Source organism: Colobus angolensis, unplaced genomic scaffold (genome assembly GCF_000951035.1).
Source record: "Colobus angolensis palliatus isolate OR3802 unplaced genomic scaffold, Cang.pa_1.0 Scaffold134, whole genome shotgun sequence".
Classification (NCBI taxonomy): domain Eukaryota; kingdom Metazoa; phylum Chordata; class Mammalia; order Primates; family Cercopithecidae; genus Colobus; species Colobus angolensis.
In genome coordinates, this window is record NW_012114422.1 from 5,523,405 (window position 1) to 5,549,934 (window position 26,530).

Below are 26,530 nucleotides of genomic sequence, written 5' to 3' on the forward strand. Positions count from 1 at the left end.
GGACGCAGGTGGATCACCTGAGGTCAGGAGTTCGAGACCATCTTGGTCAACATGATGAAACCCTGTGTCTACCAAAAATACAAAAATTAGCCGGTGTGGTGGTGCGCTCCTGTAGTCTCAGCTACTTGGGAGGCTCAGGCAGGAGAATTGCTTGAACCTAGGAGGCCGAGGTTGCTTGAGCCAAAATCTCGCCACTGTACTTCCAGCCTGGGCTACAGAGTGAGACTCTATCTCAGGGAAAAAAAAAAAAAAAGAGGTATTTAGAATGGTAATATCACCAGTGCTCTGTCCTCTTTAGTGATGAAATATATGGAACATTTCAGAATTTCAGAGGTCTGGTACATCCTTTTATCTTTGGCATTTAAACCTACAGAGATTCAGTAATTGTTTGCTTTATAGTACAGAGCTCCTAACATGAGCCTTTTGACCTAACAGAAGGGTGTTCTTTTCTCCTATGCAACTTTGAAATGGGAAGAGATTGGAGTAGACACTTACTTGCTTAGTGTGATTTAAAGGGTTCCGAAAGTTTCCATTTACCAATAATACCAACTCCCCTCTAGCCTGGGGAGTATAGTTGAGAATAGAAAACTCTCAAAATAGACAAAAAAACTAAAGAGTAATTTATTATTATATATTATCATGTATATACATCTAAGAGTATTAATTAGTGAAATAGATAATCAGAGTATATTAATATGTTAATAGTTTACTAGGTCTTAAAACATATTTTAAATAAATGAACATATAAGTAATTGTCAATTACTTTCCTAAGTGTTCTTTTCTCATAACAGGAAATCATTCAGAAAGCTGTGCTTTTATATTAATAGTAATCAACCTTTTGCACTCATCTAGATGCTGTTTCATTTATTTCTGCAGTGTCTTCAAAAATAAGAAAATACTTGATCTTCTTCATAGAGCTCCACAATTTTCTGGAATGCTTCAAAAGAATTTTGAAAATAAAAATATTTAGCTATATAAAATGTGCAGTGGTTAATAGATTATCAGTGTACATGCAAATATATAGGCGCACATGAAGCATATTATATCAGTATATGAAAAATAAAAGATTTACTAATACCTGAAATGTAGGGAAAGGAAAAGCAAATTCCCCTTTGAAAATAGCCTTATTTAAATTGCAACTTTTTGCTTGGACGTATGCTACAAATTACTTTAAATAATTATGTTGGTACAGATCATTGCCTACAAGACTAGTAAAATTTTCTTATTGAAATGAGTAAAGTGAAGATCAAGAAAAACTACTTGTGCATTAAGGATGGAAGAAGGAGAACTGGCCCTTTGACTCCAGTCCCCATGCAATTTCTTGATAGAGTTGCGATGTAAGATCTGAAGTTTGGAATGGTTGAAAGAAAAAGAGTCTTAAAATGGAGAAGTAAACACTGGCAAGGTCATGCAGGATCTTTGATGTACACACATTTTGAAACACTGCATTCTTCACAATTCACCAAATGAATGCCTGGCATAACAAATAAATATACTTGATAGGTAGATTAGAGGAATTAGAAGCTAATTGATGGTTTTAGCAGTGGAGTAACATAATCATGTTTGCTAAGTAAAATGCTAACTTTGGAAAATGAACAAGACAAAACTATTCAATATTTAGTTTGAGAAGAGATTATTCTACTTTAAATTAGTCCTGATAAATATCCAGTTAGAAATGTAGATAGGAATTTCACTGATGCAATTCATATCTATTTTTATGGTCTTACTTTACATCATTTAGCAATTTTCAACAGCATTTTCCAGTTTTTATCTTTCTTTAATTTACTAAAGCTCAGGTTCCTTCTGTGTCTGTGCTACATTCACATACTCTGAGTATGAAATATATGTCCCAAAACTCTACACTTCCTTAAAGCCCTCAACAGGCTACAAGCTTGTTTGGTTATCTTAGTGATGCAAATGAGTATTGAAGAGTTAACTGTATCCAAAAATATTACAATATTGTATGACATCTAGAAGTCTTATGAAAGATTGAGTATTTTAAATGGCATGTAGGGTACCATAAAATGACCTCCAGAAATAGATGATAATTGAAAATCGAAGGAGATACAATACACGATCTAGGACCAAAGGCCTGGAAGGAGTGGACCCCATTGCCGCTTCAACTGGAGAACTTTGAGGATGATTTTTGCAGAACATCTTTCTTAAGTGTTTTTTTAGAGGGTTCAGAAAAATTTTTTAAATAGTTATATTTAATAGAGATGGATATGTGTTCAGCTCTTCTGGAAATACATTACAATATAGAGAACATCTGCTTCAGATGAAGTTTTCCAGTGAAATCTAAAATTGTAAAATAAATACAGTAATATTATTTTAGAGTTATTTTAGAATTTTAGCTTATTATGTGTAAATAATGTATCTCATAATTTAATATACTTGAGTTCATTTTATGAGAAAATATATGAAAATAATGTTTTATTCCCTTGACATGTCTGAATGGGCTAAAAGAAAGCAAATGTTATCTTTAGTAAGATGGGTAATTGGATTTTCCTAAGCCTGAAAAGAGTACTAATTTAGTATTAACCATACAGCTCTTTCCCTTTGGCATCATTCTTTCTAGTCCTTCTTTCTTGTTTTAATAAACATGTTTTAAAAAGTCTTCTATTTCAAAATGTCACTCCTATAAGTATGTCAAGTACATTTAAGCAATACAAAAATAGTCAATATGAAAATGAAAATGACAGCAATACATCATAATCACTAGGATGTGTGGGCGACAAGCCACCCACGTGCCAAGCAAGGCTAGAGACCCAGGGCACAAGCTGTTGCAGTATAATAAAGAAAATTCATAGAATAAGAATAGTTATACTAGAAATAGAATATAGATATGATTATATATGAATATTATTTATCATTAGTTTGTAACATTACTCTTTATTTCAATATTATAATAATCTCTGTTCTACAATTATAACCTAGGAAAAACCAAGCCGTACAGAGATAGGAGCTGAAGGAACATGGTGAGAAGTGACCAGAAGGCAAGTGTGAGCCCTCTGTCACGCCCGGACAGGGCCACTAGAGAGCTCCTTGGTCTAGCGGTAGCGCCAGTGCCTGGGAAGGTACCCGTTACTTAGCAGACTGGGAAAGGGAGTCTCCCTTTCCCCCTGGGAGTTAGAGAAGACTGTGCTCCACCACCTCTTGCGGAAGGCCTGACATCAGTGAAACCCACCCCCACCATCCAGAGGTCTGAATGGTCTCCCTGTGAGGCTGTGCTTTGGTGGTCACGCTCCTGGTCCACTTTCACGTTCCGCTCTGTACACCCGGCCCCGCCTTCTAGATAGCAGTGGCAGAATTAGTGAAAGTATTGAAGTCTTTGATCTTTCTGACAACAGCATAGGAGAAATAATGACGTAAGCTGTCCTCTCTCTCCGTCTGGACTACCCAAAAGGGAAAAGCCCCCTGTCCGGTGGACACATGACTCACGTGACCTTATCAATCATTGGAGATGACTCACACTCATTACCCTGCCCCTTTTGCCTTGTATACAATAAATAGCAGCGCGGTCAGGCTTTAGGGGCCACTACGGATCTCCGTGTCTTGGTGGTAGTGGTTCCCCGGGTCCAGCTGTCTTTTCTTTTATCTCTTTATCTTGTGTCTTTGTTTCTACGATCTTTCGTCTCTGTACGTGAGGAGAAAAAACCCATGGAACCAGTAGGGCTGGACTCTACAAGGATGTGTATAATTTACAAAGGAGACAAGCTGTAGAGACAATGTGGAGTAATTGGAAGCCTCATGCGCTGATGGTAGGATTATAAAATGTTCCAGCCATTTGGGAAAAGAATTTGCCAGTTATCAACATGTTAAACACAGAATCTCTTCCTAGGTGTAAATTCAAGAGACAGAAAAGCATATATGCACCAACAACAAACAAACACACTTTTACATGGATGTTCATATATTATTCATAGTAGCCAAAAATAGAAGCCACCCGAATATCTATCAACTGATAAATGGATTCAGTTATATATGACCAAATTCAGAATATATGACCAAATGTCATATATTCATAAATGGAATATTATTCCAAAAGAAGATGAATAGAGTATTAATACAAGATGCATCATGGATGAACCCTGAAAACATTATTCTAAATAAAATAAGGCAGTCATAAAAGATTGTGTAATGTATGATTCGATTTATATAAAATCTCCAGAATAAGCAAATCTATATATGTATAGAGAAAATAGATTAATGATTGACTGTGATACCAGGCAATTGATTAGTCAATTGATTACTATAAGCAATGGTCGTCTATGACCACACAAGTAGTTGTATGTGGAGAGGAAAGGACAATATAAGGAGTTACTGCTAATGAGTATGTAGTTTTTTTTTTTTTTTTTTTGGAGTGTTAAAAATGTTCTAGAATTAGAATGTAGGGATGATATTACAACTCTAAATAGGCTTAAAAAGTTCCTAATGGAAAAATACAGTATTCATTCAAATATTTATAGACACATACAAAATACATTACCTGGATTTACTTTTAAAAGTCTCCAATTAAAATTTATTTCCTTAATAATTTAGCATATTTCCTTCTTCTATTTTGTTTACCCTTTAAAAACTCTAAGTTTTTCTTTCTTAGATTGTTTTGGCTAAAGATTGTTTTATTATTTAATGTTTCAGTTTTAGATTTCAAATTTTGTACCAGAATTTTTTTTTTCTCTTAAGTTTGTCTCTCATGATTTGTTTTTCACTTCTTCTGATTCTTTTTCCACTGTTTCTTCTTTCTTGCCTTCCTGGGAGTTACTTAACAGGTTTTTTTTGTGTTTCTCATTATATTTCTTTGTATATTTTCTTTTTACTGGTCGCCCTGGGTATGATTTACATATATGATTAATTACCGTTTGATGGTTTTGACATTTTGTCACTTTTAATAGTCACTTCCATTTAAGTTCAATTAGTGACCCTACTTTTAAGTATTATTGTGATGAGTATCATCTAGTGTTATCATCTAATTATTATTATCAAATACAATTTATAAAACTCCTGAGAAGAGGTTACTACTTTTATGCAGACATATTTCTGCTCTGTTGCTCTTTTTTTCTTCCAGATGCTTCAAAATTATTTCTATTATTATTGCATTTCTGTTTTGAAAACTTTCTTTTAGGTATATGCTAGTGACAAAGCAATCTAATTTTCCTTTGTCTGAGAATGTTTTTATTTACTTTTTATTTCTGAAAGATAGTTTTGATGGTTATAGAATTCACAGTTGAAAAGTTATTTTAACACTTGAAAAATGTTGTACTGCTTTCTTCTGGCCTCTACGGCTTCAGATGAAGAAACTACTCTTACTAGAATTGGTACTGTCTTACAGGTAACACATCATTTATCTCTCACAGAATTCAGATTTTTTCTTTCTTTTTTTGTCTTAAAATTGCATTAAAAATACAATTAAACATCTCTTGGCATTATTTGGGGGTTAACTGTGTGGGGTACGTTCAGATTTTTAACTCTGTAGGTTTGTGTTTTTCATCAAATTAGAAAATGCTTAACCAGATCAAGCACAATGGCTCACACCTGTAATCCCAGCATTTGGGAGGCTGAGGCAGGTGAATCCCTTGAGCTCAAGAGTTCAAGACCAGCCTGGCCAACATAGCAAAACCCCGTTTCTACAAAAAAAACAAATACAAAAACTTAGCTGGGAATGGTGGCATGCGCCTGTAGGCCCAATTACTTGAGAGGCTAAGGCAGGAGAATAGTTTGAAACCCAGTGGCAAAGGTTGCAGTGAGCTGAGATCCCACCACTGCACTCCAACCTGGGCAACAGAGTGAGACTCTGTCTAAAAAAAGAAAAAAATAAAAAAAAGAAAAGAAAATATTTAACCATTACAGTATTTCTCTCTTCTGAAAGTTAAATAATATAAATATTGAATCTTGGTGGTTGTTTTTCACATGTTCCTGTTGGGGCCCGTGCCGGGGGTGGTGGAGAATGAACAGACACAAGAGACAAAGACAAACAGAGAACATGGTGGCCGCACCTAGAGCCTCCGCCTCACTTTATTTATACCCCACAAACCCCACGTCAGCAGAAATAACACAATGAAAAACAAACTTTCTGCACCCAGATGTGACCTTCAGCTTAGTTCCTTGTCTCTAAACTTTTTCTATTTTGTCCGCCTTCTTGGCGCCTACTAAAGTTCATTAAAGTTCAACTAGAGATAGTATCCTTGACTACTGGAGTTCATTAAAAGTGCAACTAGCTAGAGATACTGTCCTTGAGCCTTATTTATTCTTAGCATATTATTTTCAATGGCCCCTGCAGTTCCTGTCTTTTTATTTTTTTCTGTTTGTTTTTTGGTTGGTCAGATGGATGGATGCTGTTGATCTGTCCTCAAGTTCTCTGATTCTATTCTCTGTCAACTCTACTCTCCTCTTGAGTTCATCTAGAAAATTGTTTCATCTGGTATTTACTTTTTAGTTTTATAATTTTTATTTAGCTATTTTTATAATATTTACTCAGAATTTCTGAATTTCTTTTTTGTTTCAAGAAAATCAATTATAAAAATCGATTGTTGAAGCATTTTTATAATAACTTTTTAAAAATCCTTGTCAGAAAATTTCAACAACTGTTTAATTTCTGTGTTCATGTCAGTTAATTGTCCTGTCTTAATTCAGTTGAGATTTTCTTGGTTCTTGGTATGATGAAGAATTTTCAAGTATATCCTGGGCACTTACCTATTATATTAGGAAGCGTTTGGCACTATATAAATCTTTTATTATATTGGACAGGTATCCTATTTAGGTTAGCATACATGTTTATCCTGCTTATTTGAACTGTTTTCAATGACAATTTAAGTTCCAAACATTTGCAGTGCTATTTTTGTCTGCTTGGTTTAAGTGGCTCTGACTGTGGCTCTCACTAGTAAGTCCCAATTGGTCTTATTTGTCCTGCCTTAAGGGTCAGAGTGGGTTATCCCACAGGGTATCTCTCAGTGGGCAAGGGAATCTTAGAGCTATAAGGATGAAGAGGCTTCCAAGACTGAACATGTGCTGGCTGTATCTGCTGTGACTGTGTTGGACAGAGACTGCTTGCTGAGATGGGTACTTTGTGTGGCAGCTCCCCTCACCACTACTGCCTGGAGTCTATCGATTTCAAAATTTTATTTAATTGCCTAGTACTTCAGTTAATCATATAAAGTAACAATTTTCATGACATATTAATTAGCGATTATCTATAGGAACATTTTATTTTGTCTAGATTTTTAATTGGGTCTTTAATTCAGAAGTTTCAACACTGCTACATAAGTTACTTTGCCTACAATTTAAAATATTCAACCTGCTCTCAAGAAAAATCTCTCTCAAATTTATTCCTAGAGCTCATTAATGGTCTTTCAGTTATACAGCTATTAAAGATAAAGTTTTAATGTTTCTCTATGAACCTGACTTGTGATTGGGCACACTGATAGCATAAGCTTCATGTGGAAAAACAAGGTAGACATGACAGCCTGGTAGGACCACATATTCATTTATATCCAAGTATTGCAGATAATACAGTCAGGAGGGGAGGAATCATTTTGTCTGGCTCAGGGAAACGTGGGCCTGAATATTGACTGTCCAATCTTCTAATTATATAAACTTCATTAATTTATAGAATCTCTCTAGATATCCTTATCACTGAATAATGAATAATAGTATGTGCCTCTAGGTAGAAATAAGTTTTAAATAATTAAATGTAGAAGACTTTCATCAATTCTCACTTAGTACCGTTAGAGAAAAGTCTTCATTCTCTGTGACCTGTTTGTTCAGGTTGTCACTTTCCTAGTGATCAAATTAGATGTGACCACATCACAGTTTGGAGGGGAGAAAGGAACTGAGAGGTTGCTATTTTTTGCCTTCTATGAATGCAAAGACATCAAGTTTCTAAGAATCTTCAACTATTTGTGACTAAAGAATTATAGGAAGGAAGTGACTAAAATTGTTTCTAGAAACAGCAGCTGAAAGAAATTTCTCTGAAAAGCCCATTGTGAGGGCACCAATTTCAGAGGGAACTAGCATTCTTACAGAAATAGTAATAGTATCATGGCAAAATGTGGAATAAAAACAGTTATTGAGTAGTCTCCTTGAATGTAAATGCTTATCCTAATAACTCACCTGATTACATTTTCTTCTTGTAAAATAAGATTTAGAACTTTAAAAATCTACCTCTGCCTAACAATTATTGCCTTATAGAAAATAAATATTTTTGAAGTATAAATTACTTATTCCAGCAAAGTCCTTCTTATCTTTCATTGAGTGGAGAGAAATTAAATTAAATTGTGATTTTAGGTTTTTTGTTGTTGTTGTTTGTTTTTTTTTCTCATAGTTCCACGTCCTTGTGATCGACGCCATGGGGTTTAGTCAAATCGTGTGCTAAGTCAGAACTCTGTATTATCCGTTTTCCTTTAAACTCTACTCTTTTCGTGTTTAAGTTTTGTGTATAAGACCAAATATGTATCAATTTCTATTTCTAGTGATTTTTCTTCAGAAATTTCTTCAGAGAAAAGTTGATTATTACAAGAAAAATTCACTCGACTATTCCAGAGATATACTTAAGAAATGCTACCTCCATATTCCTCTTCTGGCTCTTAAATGAAATCTAATTGAGCAGATCGTTGGTTAAATCACTCAATGAGCTAGAAAGACACATTTCCTTCTAAAATGCATTATTCATCTCTGCATTTATTCATCTATTCAGAAAAAAACGTATGCAGTAGGTTGTCTAGGCAAGAGATGTTTCTATGTGCAGGGAATCCACCAATGAGTAAAATAATCAAATAATTTATTTTTCTTCATAGGGTCTCCCTCTTAATGTAACAGACATTAAACAGTAAATACATATAAAAATAAATCATATTTTTATAAATTATGTTTCTATTATACAAGAATTAATAGCCACAAAAGTAACAGAAATGCTGAGAGCTTGATAAGAATCAGTGAAAAGGTGACATCTGAACCAAGATTTATAAGAGGAGAGGTTCTAATGTAAGTGGATATCTGGGAATAGAATATTCTAGGCAAAGGGAATAATAAATCAAATCCCCCAATGTGGGTATTATTTGTATTTGCTGGAAATTTTAACAGTTCGAAATAGTTGAAACATTGTGACCTAATTTGTGTATTAGTAAAGATGTCATAAGGTTAAAAAAATAAGATATATCATTCCTTGGCCTAAAAGAAATCGTTATTAGGAGTTTGGAATTTGTTTTTACTCTTAGTAAAATGGAAGACAGTGTGGAATTTTGAACAAAAAATAAGATGATATGACAAATTTACACATTATGATCTTAGCTTTTTAGTTGTTGTTGAGAATAGACTGTAAGGAATAAGAAAAGACATAGGATAATCTGTTGGGAGATTATTGCAGTAATTCAAGAGCTAAATAATCACACCTGAGTGCTGAATATTAGCAATGCAGCAGGCAAGATAGCTCCAAATGTAGAGCTATTGGTATTTTCTGATAAATATAAGGGAAATAGACGAGTCAATATGATACTAAGTACCTTGAGCTAAGTAACTGGAGGAATGGAATTACCCTTACAGAAATAGGGAAGGAAGATGGAACCAAAAGACTAGGAACTGAGAAGTTTACTAAGATATGTGTAACTGTGCTCTTTTTTTTTTTAAGAAGCAAGCTGCACACACTTTTAGGGAGGAAAATATTAATATCGAAAAAATTATTCCTTATTACTATTTCAGAAATCCATTTTAATATTTGGCTATATGTTTCCAATGTGTGCTAGTCTGTTCTTGTATTGCTACAAAGAAATATCTGGGGCTGGGTAATTTCTAAAGAAAGGAGGTTTAGTTTTGACTCATGGCTCTGCAAGCTGTACAGGAAGCACGGTGGGGACATCTGTTTCTTGCCTGTACCTCGGGAAGCTTACAATCACGGTGCAGGTGAAGGAGCTGCCAGTGCATTATATGGCTAAAACAGGAGCAAGAGAGAGAAGGGGGCAGTACCAGACTCTTTTAGACAGCCAGATCTGATGTGAACTGACTGGCCAAGAACTCACTTATCACCAAGAGGTTGGGGTAAGCCATTCATTAGGAATCTGCCCCATTATCCAATCATCTCTCACCAGGCCCCACATCTGAGATTAGAAATTGCATCTCAACACGAGATTCGGAGGTGACAAACATTCAAACTATATTACATTATTTAGGGAAAAAAAACATGATTTAATTGAATGTCCAACGAATTCAAACTTGAGGAAAGTAACTCAATATTTCAGATCACCTCCTTACTTTTCTAGATAGGTCATCTTGTAATTTCTAAATGAGAAACGGATACAACCTTTCTGTCAAAGAGGTCCTGCATTTTTAAGATGAACAATGTCAGCTAAAGAGAACATTCAGAAGATTAGCATCTTCACACAAGTGACTGGAAGTAACAAGAATAATCTCAAGAGATATTATTTGGTATTACATTTGCTTGGATAGTATTTCTCAAATTTCACATTACATCCATAGAAAATGGATGGCGAACTGTAACAAATTATAGAGAATGTGTGATAATCTCTATGGAGCATGTCTATGTGGGACAAATAAATGTGATTAAATCAATTAATTTTCCTGATTCTATACTACTATGATCAATGTAAAGTGTTAAGATAGCTGTCAAAATAAAAGTCGTTTGAAATATGCAGATAAAGATTTTTCAAAATTATATTAAACACATTTGCTGCCATTAACACAATTTTATATGTTATTTTGCTTGAACTGGGTTTACACAATTGTTTTTATAAACTTTTTGTTAATAGTCTTGCAAACATTTTGAGAATTACCACTGAGAAAACATATTTTTTCATAATAGATGGTAACAGGTTTAAACCCATTTTTACAGCCATTCTGTGTGTCACACAATTTACATTTAAAGAATCCCCACATTTATTTTTTTCTTTCACTGCAATTGTGATGCTGTTATCTAAGAGCTATCACATAAACTATTTGAAAATAATGGTGAAGCTCTAATTTGCAGAGTACGTATGTATTGGACACGGTATCATGTTGCAGCTTGAATGACTCTAAAAGTACAAGAGTTCCAAATGGAATGAAATAGCCTGTGTTATTGATGGCAGAGTTTCTAAACTGTTGCTTGTAGATTGACCTACCAGATATCTAGCATAAGCTCCCTACTTTCAAATCCAACATCTTGGGCAGTGTACTGTTTCTTGGACACTTAGAATAAGAACTCCTCCAGCAGTGCAACAGATTCCTCGTCAACTATCGGCAGGAACACACACACCCTCTTCCTGGTTGTTACAATAGATATTCAAGTACATTTTGCATTGAAAAACCAAGTAGTGAGCATCAGATGTTGCTCATCTTTCTTGCTCTCTGGCTGCCTATAGGGATAGCAAAATGTGCCCTTAAACTTTGCTGTTTGTAACTCGCTGAGTAGCTGTAAAATGCTGCCTAAGGCTGGAGGTAAACTATCCAGGGGCAGCAGATTGTATTTAGATGCCCCTCACCTTCTCCATGTATCAAAATCTAACACCAAACCTGTAAAAGATTTGTTGATCAACAACGTGGCATAACTCAACAGGAGATTTGCGTTAGGGATCAGAGTCTTGTGAAGTTCTGAAATTATTTTCTTACTCTTATTCTCATTACATACACAATTTTATTGTAGTCCAAAACAAACACACAAACAAAAAAGCAAATGCAGTGCATGCCACGTAAGGAAAACATTTTTCTTTCATCTGGTATAGCCTGTAACGAACAGTGAATTATCGTGTGGGGGAAAAGCACATACACATTGCAGAAATTAAATAAATGCATACTTCTATTTAAAAACTTTAAGATGTAATTCACAGAAAAAATGGTTTTATAATTCATAGAAATAAGTAGTCTTCACATTTTTAATGTTGTTATAGTATGTAAATTACATTTAAAGTGTGCATTTTGATAAAATTTGATGTATAGATACTCCTGTGATACCATTACCACCAATTAATCACGATAATTTAAAGGAGTATTGGCAAAGATGTAGAGCAACTGGAACTCTTATGCACTAAAGCTTGGAATTTGAAACAAACAATTACTTGCAAAAACAATATGGAGATTCTTAAACTATTAAACATACACAAAACAATATGACTCAGCCATTCTGCACTTAGATATTTACCTAAGATAAATGAGTCTATGTCGTTAAAGAAAATTTGTTCATATAATTTGTTCATAGTAACCCCAAAATTGAAATAAATTAAATGCCAATCAACAGGTAAATGAATAGATAAATAATGTTATATTCATAAAATAGAAAACTATTCTACAATAAAAAGGTGTAAACTCATGATACAGGTATCCACGTGGCTATATCACAAAATAAGTGAAGTAAAAATATTAAATAAAAGAGTCCATACTGCATTATTAAATTTCTGTAAAACTCTGGAAAATATAAATTAATCTGTAGTCATGGAAATTAGAACAGTAATTGTCTGGAACAGGAGGGCAAGGAATGGGGGAAAGAAATATAGAAGGGACACAACTTTGAGGTTTTTAAATGTTTATTAGCTTGATTGCAGTGACAGTTTTATGGATGCATGCATATGTCACAACTCAAGATGTATTCCTAAAATACTGTATGTTAATTTTTATATCAGTTGCTATAAGTTTTATAGTAATATTTTCCCTCCAAAACTCAGGCACTGAAACTTAATGCCAATGTGATGGTACCAAGAGGTGGCACCTTTAAGAGGTGATTAGATCATGAGGACTCCTCCTCTTGTGACTAGGATTAGAGCTTTCATAAAAGGGGCTTCACACAAATTTGCCAGCTTGCCTTCTGCCTTTCGCCATTTGAGGACACAGTGTTTTTATCCCCCGAGGATAATTCGGAGTTCACGGTGCCATGTTGAGAGCAGAAATGGAATCCTCACCAGACGATTGAACCTGTCAGCACCTTGAACTTGGACTTCTCATCCTTGAGAATTATGAGATATCATTTTCTGTTTTTTTATAAGTTACCCAGTCTGTGGTATTTTATTAGAGTAGCACAAATGGAGTTAGACAGAAATATACCTTAATGAAGGTATGAAAACATGGTTTGTAAGAAAAAAAAAAGAGGACTTTTGGTAATGCCAAAGGAGATAAATAGCAATGTGATCAGTGTGCAAAAACAAATATAAAAACTAGTAAAAAGTAAAAGACATTGGAAAGTATCCAATATGCAACAGAAGTTGTAGAATAATTTAAGTATGAAAAATACAACTGAATGTGATATTTATTGACAGTTTTTGTTTATTAGTTTGAAGGCACAACTCAATTTCCAAAACCAAGATAAACCAGTGGCAGGAAAAGTCATAGCACTACTTGCTAAAGGCAATAAAATCAGAATTCAGGGCTTGGAAAGAAACATGAAAAGGTTTGTGTGAGAACCCAATCAGTGCAGTCTCCCCAAAATATAAGACTCAAAGTTAAATTATGAATGCAAAAAAGGAGATCTCTGTCTTAGTAGTTAAAAAATAAAAAAAGCAAGTAGATACCAAAAGAGAGTTCACTCATGAAAGTGAGAGCTTCAGGAAGCTTGTGTGTCAGTTTGTTGCTTCATTTAACTGACTAGATTCTCAACCAGTCACAGCTCAGTTAGCAAAAATGTGATGCTGAGTTGCTTTGAAATGTCAGAGTACAGATTATAAGGGAATGAATGAAATACTCTGAAAATAAAGGAGCAACCTCAGAAGCATGGAAGCCAAAAGAAGGCTTACTCTCCATCTCTGCTTAGATCTTTAGCTGAGCACCAATTATTTGAAGACCAAGGGAAACATATAAAGACCAAGCTAAAAAATTCTACTGTTCGAAGTCATCATACTAGAGTAGAGAGAATCAGCTGCTACATACCTGTAGCACAAGGAGACACAGTTTCGGAGAGAAGCCATGCAAGTTATTAATCTACTAGAATTAAAAATTAACAGAAAAATGTGACAGAATATAAGGTTGCTACAACGTATTGTATAAAATACTCAGTTTTCAACTAAATATTGCTAAACACACAATGACACAGGAAAGTGAGATGCAAACTCAGAAGATTCAGTCAACAGAATTGACTCACAGTGGCTTAAATGTTGGATTAAGCAGGTGATGAATTCAAATCAGCTAGCATAAATATTCTCAAGTATTAAAAGAAAATACTTTCAATAATTGAGGGATGATATACTATTGGTGAAGAAGCTCAATAGAAATTTAAAAAAGAAAATCCTAGAAATTAAAATTTATTAACTAAAATAAAAATCAGATAAAAAGTTTCAGCATTACATTAGAATTATCAGAAAAAGAATGAACTTGAATATATATATATAAATTTTAAAATCTGAAGAATTGAAAGAAAAAGAGTAATACTGTGGAAAGTGAGTTGGTTAATGTTAATAATTCCTTCTCTTTTATTATCTGGAATGTTTTATGTAGAAATTTTTATTTCTTCTTTAAATATTTGTAAGATTTTACCAGTGAAACCATTTGGGCATGATGATTTGAGGGTCTGCTTGTGGATATGCGTCTGTGTGCACATATGTTTATGTAGAGATGTTTTAATTAAATTTTTCAGTTTTCTTACTATTTACAAAGCTATTCCTTTTGTATATTTTCTTGAGTAACTTTGGTAGTTTGTGTCTTTCAAGGAATTCATTTATTTTACCTCAGTAAACTTATTGGCATGAAGTCATGTGTAATATTCCTTTATAATCTTCTTGATATCTAGAGAATCTAGAGTAGTGTGCTGTTTTTCATTCTTAATATTGATAATTTCTCTCTTTCTCTCTCTCTCTCTTTTTCTCTTTCTCTCTCTCTCTCTTTCTCTCTTTCTGTCTGTCTCTCCCATCCATCTTATTAGCATTGCTAAAGTTTTATCAATTTTATTTTTATGTTCAAAGTAGCAATATTTGGTTTAATTGATTTTTATTTATTATTTTATGCTTTTAATTTCATTGATTTCTGTTATTTTTATTATTATCTTCCTTGCTTTGGGTTTACTTTACTGTTTGTTTTTTGTATAAAAAATATTAGGATTTTGATTTGAGATTGTTCTTCTTTTCCAAAATAAACATTTAATTATATAAATATTTCTCTATATATGAATATATCTAATTTCATAAATTTTGATTTTTTGTTTTCTGAGCCAAATAAATTGAGATATAATTAATATATACAATATTGCATGTTTTATGTATACATTTTGATGAATTTGGTTATATGTATACACTATGATAACATTACTAAAGATACCAAAGTACTAAACATATATACCACCTCTAAAAATTTCCTTATGTGGGTATGCATGTGTTTTGTGGCAGGAACCCTTAAAATAGACCTATCCCCTTAACATTTTAAAGTGCAAAATACTGTATTAAGTATAGGTACTATGTTGTACAGCAGATTTGTAGGGCTTATATTTCTCACATAATGATACTTTATACCCATTGAGTAACAATTTCCCATTTTCCTTGTTCTTGGCTCCTGGCCACCATCTTTCTATTCCCTGCTCTGTGAGTTTATTTTAGACATCTTATATAAACAGAATTACGTGGTCTTTGTTTTTATATAACTGGTCTATTTCACTTAGCATAATGTCCTGCCAGTTACATGAATTCATGTTGTAATGAAAGACAATATTTCCTTTTTAAAAAAAAAAATTAATTAATTAATTTATTTATTTATTTATTTTTGAGATGAAGTCTGGCTCTGTCACCCAGGCTGGAGTGCAATGGCATGATCTCGGCTCACTAGGAGCTCTGCCTCCTGGGTTCACGCCATTCTCCTGCCTCAGCCTCCCGACTAGCTGGGACTACAATATTTCCTTTTTTAAAAAAAGGCTGAATAATATTCCATTGTATGTATATGCTATATTCATTATTATTATTATTATTTCAACACAAGATCTTGCTGTGAGGTTGGAATAGAGTGAAACAATCGTAATTTGCTGCAGCCTCAATTTCCTAGGCTCAAGCAATCCTGCCTGACTCCCAAGTAGCTGGGACTACAGGCACGCACCACCATACTCAGCTAATATATTTTTTTAATTTTTTGTAAAAATGGAGTCTCACTATGTTGCCCAGGCTGGTTTCAAACTCCTGGGCTCAAGTAATCATTCCACTTCGAATTCCCAAACTGCTGGGATTACACGCATGAACCACCATTCCCGGCAATATATATAATACTTTTTAAGCCATTCATCTGTTGGTAAACATTTGGATTGTTTTCATATCTTGACTACTGTGAATCATGCTGCAATGAACATGGAAGTGCAGGTATCTATTCAAAATCTTGATTTCAATTTTTTTGGAATGCATACCAGGAAGTAATATATGGTACACACACAAGGAGGTATTGTTACATATTATAAGATATATATAATATGTAATATCTATAATATATGTTAACCCTATATATAACATGTATTTTATATATATATACCTAGATACATATATATACATATATACACACATACATATATATGTGTGTGTGTGTATATAGAGAGAGCGAGAGACAGAGATAACAATTGTTGATGAGGATGTAAGGAAACTGGAATCACTATACATTGTTGATGAAGATAAAATATGGTGCAGCCTCCATGGAAAATGTTATGAACTGTACCCAAAACACTAAAAACAGAATGGCATATGATCTATATGTGCATTTTTAAATTATTAAACAATTTAAGATTTTTATTTAAGTTAAATTGAGTATTTTAATACATAGCACATTTTAGAGGAACATAGTGTAACATTCTGAGATAAAATATTTTACACATTGATTAGGATGACATTGTCAAAGATTATTCAACTTTGTACATTAGATATGTGCATTTTACTGTATGGAAGTGTTACATGGACTAGAAAAATGTTAATATATGGAATTGGTAGAAAAAATTCCAAGAAAGGAAGGAGGCTTAAAGAGTAAGAGAACAGTTTGTCCAGAACCCTTCAAAAGACCAGCGTTTAAGTGACAAGACAAAGTTTAATAGCCCACAAAGGAGATGTTGCAAAATTCTTATGCACAAAGGTGTAAGAACAAGGAGCATGTTGAGTTATGGAATTGAGGGAGTAGACCTGCAAAAATAAATGAGTAACATTTTGAAATTTGGCAGTGATGTACATTTAAAAACAAAAGCTATACTTGCTGATTTTATATGGCACCATTAAAGTTGCAGCTGCTATTAATGAGAATTGTTCCAGAGACATAACAGAGATACATACAAAAACTGGAAGTGAGGCAGTGGAGAGTGCATTTAGGGTGTGTTCCTTAGGGGTAAAGTGGGGAGTGATGATACTTGGTAAAGTATCAAGAGATAAAGGAGTGACGATACTTGAATATGTGCATTAGTTAAGGATATAGAGAGAATGAGAAAAACAATATAAATAAACTAGGCAAATGACTGAGGAACAAAGTCCAGAAAGAGGAGGTGGAACTGTTATTCAAAGTAGAGGTAAATGACTTCCATCATGTAAAACTGAAGGACATCTACTTAAAATTGGAATCAATATTCTCAATGAAGCAGAAAGTAGGTTTTAGAAATGTAACGAAGGTAGTTAGCTAGACAGAAGTTAATGAAGGAGACAACTAACTGTGTTTGATGGGCTGTATTAATGGCTGGAAAAAACTTGAACCGAAGTAGCTTTGTCATGATAACATTTTGTTTTCTCAAAGAGAATGAAAATTATATTGATAATCACATAAACTGCCTGGTGTGCGCCATACACTGTTCAAAGCTCATTACATGGATAAACAAATTGAATTCGCACAAAATGTGTAATGTGGATAGTATTAGACTAATTCTGTACGTGGCAAAACTAAATTGTGGTGCAAAAAGACAAAGTAACTTGCCTAGTATCATTGTTAGTAAGTGCCAAGGTCAGGATTTGAATCTAGGCATTTTGACTTCAGAGTTTCCCTATAACTAGGAAATTATATTGCTACTCTTTGGATGAAATAATAATGATAATAATATTTTTAATGTTGTTGATTAAACTGGAAAGAAGCCATACATTTAAAGATACAAGGTTTGAAGTCCAGATGGCTGCTAACAATATGCTGATGATTTTGTTGTTTATTTGACTTCATACCTAAGACTATTTTCTGGTAACCCACAAAGTTTATCTGTTGAATAATGGCTAAAAGATATTGAAATTTATTTAGAAATATATATCTTAAGAATATGATCTAGAAATGCTAAAATTGTATTCTTCTGTAGATATAGTGTGACAATTTGTATTAAAAATAATAAAACTTGGCCAGCCGCGGTGGCTCATGCCTGTAATCCCAGCACTTTGGAAGGCTAAGGTGGGTGGATCACGAGGTCAGGAGAGCGAGACCATCCTGGCTAACACAGTGAAACCCTGTCTCTACTAAAAACACAAAAAATTAGCTAGGTGTGGTGGCGGGCGCCTGTAGTCCCAGCTACTTGGGAGGCTGAGGCAGGAGAATGGCATGAACCTGGGAGGCGGAGCTTGCAGTGGGCCAAGATTGCACCACTGCACTCCAGCCTGGGTGACAGAGTGATACTCTGTCTCAAAAATAATAATAATAATAATAATAATAATAATGTCAATAATTTTGGAAAATTGGTTTTCATTGAGTAAGTTATTAGAGAGACAGCTAAAATGCAAAAATATATGCCTTTTAGGAATTATATTTTATCAAGCTAATTCTACATTTTGGAAAAGCAATGGATGAGTTTTCTTTGACGTTAATCTTCGTATTTCTAAATATCTAAAATAAAAACATATTGGTTGTTTTTTGTATATTTTATATCTATTTCCTACATTTATTTAGTAGTTTTCTTTGTATTTTATACCACCAAAATAACATCCCTAGAGAAACATACTTGTCAAGCCCTGAAGGACCTATTGAACAAATCTGCCTTATAATAGATTGCTTCCCACAGAGCATGAACTTGAGGAAACAAAAAGTAATAAAAGTATATTTTAAAGTTGTCCCCAAAGTGAACATCTAGGTAAGAAAAGCTCATCTGTACCCATCCAGCCAAATTTATCACAAAATATAAAGTACTTTAATAAAAGGCATGATAAATTGCTAAAGTAACAACTTGCTATTTTATTTAAAGAACAGTAAGAGACCACCACATCAGCTTTCTTTGCTCAACATAAGGGGAATGCAAGGATGTATTGGTTAAAACTGTTTTTACTCTCTGGATTCCTTCTCTATGTCTAAATGTGCCACGTAATATACTGATCAACACAAGCAAGTGAGCTTACCACTTCTTCTCTATAGGCTTCTGTTTTACATTTGAACTTCTTATGTATACCATTTTTCATTGTGATGTTCAACTTTTATCCCCTGCACTCCAAATGCAGGGAAATGAGTTAATTGTAAGTTACAGAAGCTCAGAATCACTTTTTTCCTCTGTATGACTGCAGTCTAAAAATTCCAGATTATCCAAAAGAAACAAGAGGCTATGGTTTGAGTCTGTCCTCTTCAAAACTCATGCTGGAATTTGATTTTCAATGTGGCAGTATTGAAGGGTTAGAGTCTCTAAGAGATGATTACGTCACAAGTATTCTGTCTGCATAGATGGATTAATCCATTCATGGATTTGTGGGTTAATGGGTTAATGGATTAATAAGCTGACATGAGAGTGGGATGTGGCTTTCTTTATAAGAAGAGGTATAGATGCCTGAACTAGCACACTCATCCTCCTCACTATGTGATGCTCTGCACTGCTTTGGAACTCTGCAGAGTCCTACTAGAAAAAAGTCCCTCAGCAGGTGTGGCCCTTTGACCTTGGACTTCCCAGCCTCCATGACTATAAGAAATACATTCATTAAAAAATATTACTCAGTTTCAGATATATTCTATAAGCAGCAGAAAACAAACAAAGACACACTTTCTTAGCTGGTTCTTTTTGGTACCTGCACCATGAATATATGAAAGTCTCAGGAGCTCCAAATTCTTCTACATATTTATGCTTCTATTTCTTTTAATTTTGGCCATTATAGTCTTTTAAGTATGATCTTTTAAATTTCGGCCATTTTCCCTAAAGTTGATATAGCTGAACACTTTTTCAAGGCCTTATTGAACAATCATATTTATTTTTTGGTGAACTCTGGGTCCTATGTCATTCCTCACTATCACTATTTATGTTAATTTCTTTTTATTATTGAATTCATGCAAATAAAATATACTCTAGTTTTCAATATTTTATTAGGTATATGCATTGAATATATTTTCTCTGTGTCTGTGAATTATCCATTTTCTTAAGTGTCTTTTAATGACAAATATTGTTGATTTTAATAATGCCTAATTTTCTGATATTTTAAAGTGTTATTTTCACTGTTTTCTCTGCTGTTTACAGTATTATTCTACCTAATGGTTATAAATATTTTCTCTTTATTAAAAGAAAATATATAAATATAGATACATGTCACTTTAATATTTGTCCATAATGTGAAGTAGTGACTAGTATTCTTTTTTTTTTAGTATGTCTATAGTTTTTACAGCCCTAATTTTTTTTTTAAAAAAAGCACATATTAATCATTGCTTCACTCAGCTTAAGCAAAGTCAAATAACTGAATTATATGTAGGTATATTTCTTGGTTATCTATTACGATTATATTTTTGTATATCCACATGCCAATACTTTGCTACATTATTTTGATTATTGTGGTTTATACTAAGTCTTGTAACCAGGAACTTTGAGATATTCAACTGTATTGTTCTTTTCCTATTGTTTTGACTATTCCAAGTCCCTTTCAATTAAAAGTAAATTATATAATCTATGTTAGTGCCTTTATAACAGCTGGCATAGAAAGTCTTGTTGGTATCTTGTTGACTCTATAGGTCAATTTATAGAGAACTGATAACAGTATTGCATTTTAGCAACAGTGAGAGTGGTCTATGTTTCCACTTGTTTACATCTTCCTCACTCCACTAAGCAATGTTTACAATTTCTCAGTCCCACAGATTTCCCATCTGCGTCTCTCTGCTACCCACTACCAAGGTATCCACTTTCCTGACTTCTAACACTGTATCCTGTTTCTGAAATTTATAAAAGTGGAGTCATACAACAGGTACTCTCTTATACCTGGAATCTTTACTTTAACAGTATGATTACAAGAATTATCCATTCTTAGTGTTGTACTATGCTTCGTGGTATAAATATACCATGATTTATATATTTATTCTGCTGGTTTTGTACATTTGTACAAAATTTATTGATAGCACAGTAGAGACACATTTAAAAGTTTAAAAAGTAGCATGTTAAAGAGCTTCCTGAAATTATGACATCTGACATATGGTGTTTTGTTGGAGATTTATAGTGTTTAAGTTGGAGATAATTATCTGAACTATGTGATAATTAGGTAAGTGCAGGGTGATAATCAAGGTGGAGAAAGAGGGTAGCTTAAACAAAAGCATGTTATATTAAAATGGCACTACAATATAAAAAATCATTATACCTTAAGGTGTAGCAGAGGTCAGGGAAGTAGTCAGAAAGCCATGATGTAACAGATTGCTTGATGTCTTTAAATTTCATGTTACAAGGTATGGATTTTTTTCTTATAAGCAATGGAAACATATTAAATAATCATTGAAATAAATGTGTGGATGCAATCCATGAATTAGAAGGTTGTCCAGTGAGAAAAATATCTGTATTTCTCTTTTCTCCTATTTATGAATTCCTGTGAATGCTTTGGATAGATACCAGTTTAAAGACATACAGGGAAACACACACACAGACACACACACACACACACCTGTGTGATTCTGTCCACAGAACTAGGATCCTGGGCTAAGAGGCAGGTCAGAGATGGTGCTGAGAGGAAAGAGGTTGGGAGACAATTGAAGAATAGCCTATATGATCATCAGTTCAAGCCCACTCCCTGTGAGGAGTTGGGAAACCTAAGGAAGCTTTGCTCATCAAATGTTTATCTGTCTGATGCATCATTAATAAACTATATACTTACAGTTTACCATAAGAAACCAAAACTTCTATAGGACTTTGCCAAGCCTCAATGTAGTCCTCTCTGTAGCCCTCAAAATGGGGTTTAGGCACCTTGCTTAAGTGGAGGAAAGACACAAATGAACATTATATTTCCCATGATTTAGTGCAGAAGATCATTAGTATAAGACATGTTGCTCAGAGACTAAAGACCTAATTGAGACTATTCTAGTAGTGAGACCAGGAATGTTCGTTGGACGACCCAGAGAAGCTACTTTTTTGATCAACAGAACTATCTTCCATTGGAGACACTGGGGAAAGGACTAAGAAGAATAAGAGATAGATCGAAAAGCTATGCCAGGAAACCCACACATGTTCTGGGACAAACACAGTCAACTTTTAATACACAGGTAAACATTAAAGAAATTCATTATTCAGCTTTCAGGGAAACAGCAAGTGCCATTCATGAAGTAAAACCTCACACTTCCCAGAAAGAAGGCTTAGCAGATAAATGGAAATTAAAATCTGGTTGTGAAGGGAATTTAAGGGTTACAAAAATCCTGTTTGTGTCTTCCCATCTGGAATGGAAGCTGCTGCTTCTTTCTGTCTTCTGATGTGGAGCTTCAATGGCCTCTGCCACTCTACCTTTCCTCTTTTCCTCTACAAGCAAAATTCCTTTACTACTGTAGCCTATGATGTTGCCATTACTATCACTACCACCACGGGTGACTAGTCCTTAACTGTCAATGCCAAGTACACCTGGACTGCTGTACCACGCAGGCCCAGTATCGCCTCAACTGTGAAAGAACAATGAGTTAGCAGCCAACCCGCCTGACAGCAGCTATCAGAGATCCCACGCTCTCACGTCAGCCTACCAGCACCAGAGAACTTGAAAAATCAGTTCCACTCAACACTCTAGCCCCAGCTCAGCCTGTCCTGCCTACTGCTGTCCTGACATATTTGCTGTTCGACTCAAAAGGATTAACCTTCCTGTGGTGGCTGTGTGTACCTAGTGACTCGTTACTGAAGGGTCCTGATAGAAATCGCAGGGAGAAGAAAAGTCAAAAGAGAGTAATGGTATTCTGCGGGAAGACAGCAAGTATAACAACAATGAAGACAGCAAGTATAACAACAATAACAACAAAAAACTCCTTTCTGTTTACAATGCCTTCAGTCATAATCACAATTCTAGCAAGCAGCTGGAGCAAACCTTGTTAGGTGGGTTTGGGGAGAATTGAGGGAAACTACTTTGCAGAAAAATGATATCATAAGTCCTCACTTTTTCCCTTCAAGTCATATATAGAAAACAAGACTTTTTTGTATAGCAAACTTACATAATTATGGGAATATTATAGTTATCCAAAAATAACTCGTCCAGAGAGACTGTGGCCAACCCAGACCCTAGCTGTAACTCCCGGAGGACCAAAGAGTCAATAATAACATCAGGCTGCGAACTAAAGATAATGTACTACAGGTTCTGAAGATACATCATCGTCAAAATATCAACCTGAAGAAATCTAGAATTCAGCCAAGAAATGTAGTCCCTAGGTATATCATTTGTTAGAACTGTTAAAATAAAATACCATGGACAAGCTGGCTTTAACAACAGAAATTTATTTTCTCATAGAGGCTAGGAGTGCAAGATCTAAGTGTAGGCAAGGCTGTCTCTACGGAAGCTTCTCTCCTTGGCTTGTAATAATTGTCTTCCTCCAGCATCTTCTCATGGTCATTACTGTTTGTGAGTCCTTGTCCTAACCCCCTGTCCTTATAAGGACAGCACTCGCATTGCATTAGGGCCTACTGTATGACCTCATTTCACCTCAATTACTTTCCCAAAGCCCTATACCAAATTCAGTCACATTCTGAGATACTTGGGGTTAAGCATTCAACATATAAATTTTATGAGGACACAGGTCCATAACACTAGGTCTAATAAGATATATAATTGATTTAATGATGTGATTTCATAAGCAATAGGACACTTGCAAATGACCACATCTATCTAAGGTCACAGTACCTTTGGTTTCCTGTTTATAAGTTGAGTCACTAGATATATCATCAAGGCTTTGCTTTCCTGCAAAACAAAATACCTAGAAAAATATCCACTGATGTGAAGGTCAAAATATCTGCCCCATGGTTTATTTCCAAATTCCTTCTGTGGGATCAAAGACTATGTAGAGAAATAGAAAAAAATCTTCTCAGAGTGTTAAAATTAAAGTGAACGACTTGAGTATCTTATAGGACAGTTATTCATTCCTTTTGTGACATTTGCAGCTGTATTTTTCTCACACAGCCAGGCAATAAGCCAATTAAATATAACCAATTGGTTATCTTAAGTAAAGTTCTATGTTTCTGCGAGTGAAATCTTACACTAACTGAGGAAGAAACCGCTTTTGTAGTGGTAACTGCAACATATACTGATGAGGTTAGCCCCCACCATATCGCTAATCAGGTTCATTTCTCTTGGGCACCTGAATGACATAATATTGTTGGCTACTCCATATTTGATCTTTGCTATGTTTTGTTATTGTTGTTGTGGGGTGTGGGTGTGTGTATTTGTCATATTCAGTATTGTAAATGGAGAAAGAGTATACAATACAGTACCCTAATCAATCATCAATCACACTGTTCTCATAAGTAAGCATTTCAGAAATGTTGCCAGTAGCCAAGAGAGTAATTTTATAGTCAAATATTCCTAGAATTGTGATTTTAAAAAGAGAAGAGGAAAAAAATCACCTTAAATTTACATCTCCCTTACCACTCTCATCTCAGGATGCTGGTGTAAGCAAGAAGTAAAGAAAATATATATTTTTTTAATTAGAAATAAAAAAAAAAAGAGACTAATAAAATTTCCAGAGTGCTGGATACTGGTAAACTACTTTTGATATCAATGGAAGGGCCACAGCAGTAATTCAGCCACAATATAGATATGTTCAATTTATCTCAACATTATATTTAATTACAAATTAGCCGTAAATTATTTTTCTTCCTGGATAATTTGGATAGCCCATTTGTTTCTGGACTGACAGGGCAAGAGATTATAACCATATAGGGTATTAGTACACCAAATATATGGAACATATTAAGTTATTATTAAATGACTAGGGGAATAACATGGTTGGATGTGAAATCTCCTACATTACCTTATTTGGGTTATGGACAATACACTGCTGCAGCCCAGAGCTTGGTAGCAGTTATAGCCATGGATCCTGGAGATGTGGAAAGATCAGCCATGGATCCTGGAGATGTGGAAGGATAAGCAAAGTTAAGTAACTATATGTACTTTGAGTATTGCAGCAGGCATGTACTACTAAGGTCCTCAATAATATCTACTGCTTCTTATTCATGCTCTTGTATAATAGTGTCTCCCCTTGAGTATAAGTTAGCCTAGTGTGTTACTTCTAACCAATAGAATAAAACAAAGTGGATGGATAGATGGAAAGGCTATTCTCATGATTAGGCTGCATAAGCGTGTAACTTCTGACTGTTCCCTTTGCTGGGTTCAGTAAAGCAAACTGCATGTTAGAGAGGCCCAAATTGCAAGAAACTATAGGTAGTTACAATCAAAGCAAGAAAAAGAGGTCTTCAGTCAAACCTCCTGTGAATACTTTTCCATGGAAGTCAATCCCGCCTTAGTTGAGCCTTCAGATGAAACACAGACTTGGCTGACACATTGATCACAATCTTGTGAAGGAGCCTGAAGCAGAACATCCATTACGTACCCTGATGTATGACCCTCAAAAACTATGTGATGATAAACACGGGTTCCTTAGCCACCCAGTTTGTGGTAATTTGTTATGCAGTGACAAATAATTAATGCAGGGACCAAACACAAACTGATGGGGCTTGGAGACAGAAGGGAGGGAGGGACTTGTGATTTCAGTAGAGGATATAGAGAGCTAGAAAGGACATCACACCCACTCTTACAATGAAAAGTTCAAGGCAAGCTTCAAGTTTATGACTTATTTTGAATGCATCAGAGAGCTCTATTTAAGAAGGGGTGAATGCCTGTAAGGAGGCATGAATGTGGGACAGCTTTAGCTAGGCTAGAGGCAACAGGACACAGGAGAGAAGAGTGTAGCCAAGATTGTTCCCTAATTGGAGGAGGCCAAGTGTGGCCTGGAGAGTGTGAATCCCCTAGGGATTTTAACAAATGGGGGACATGTGTATCCTCTGTAGATTTTTTCTTTATGAACCCTACTGAGCTCTCACAGAATAGACTGGAAAAATTTTAAGGATGTGTCCCTTGTGATGCAGACCTGGGAGAAGGAAAGTTGCTGCATGAGAGACAAGAAGTTCTACTCAGAATTTTATTCCTTTACTTCCTAATAAAAAAATATTCAGTTTATTGAGGTAAGGGCACAAGCACTGTCAGAAAACTAGGGAAAGCCCTTTTCATCTTGAGGAAAGGACCAAAATCTAAATAAACCTATACCTTATTAAGGAGCAGGTATATATGCTGGGCTAAGCACTAAAGCCGGTGGAAGTTCAGAAGCATTAGAAAAGACCACATTGGTGAGATCCACTGAGGCTACATTTAAACAACAAAGAATGTCGGCCTGTCCCCAGCCACTCCCATTCCCACTAGGCTAACAAAAATCCAGTAACAATGATAGTAAAACACTGGTGAGAGGTAGAGAA

At 34.7% G+C, this 26,530-nt stretch overlaps 1 long non-coding RNA gene across 1 annotated transcript in view; it reads right to left on the minus strand.

Moving 5' to 3' along the window:
* Positions 1-1,297: 1,297 nt before the first annotated feature.
* Positions 1,298-26,530, minus strand: part of LOC105506273 — a 133,987-nt gene continuing 108,754 nt past the window's right edge. Inside the window, exons 2-4 of the long non-coding RNA XR_001000903.1 lie at positions 25,033-25,098; positions 21,915-22,003; positions 1,298-1,474 (exon numbers count right to left, since the gene is read on the minus strand). This is a non-coding gene — a long non-coding RNA (uncharacterized LOC105506273). The remainder of the gene's footprint in view (positions 1,475-21,914; positions 22,004-25,032; positions 25,099-26,530) is intronic.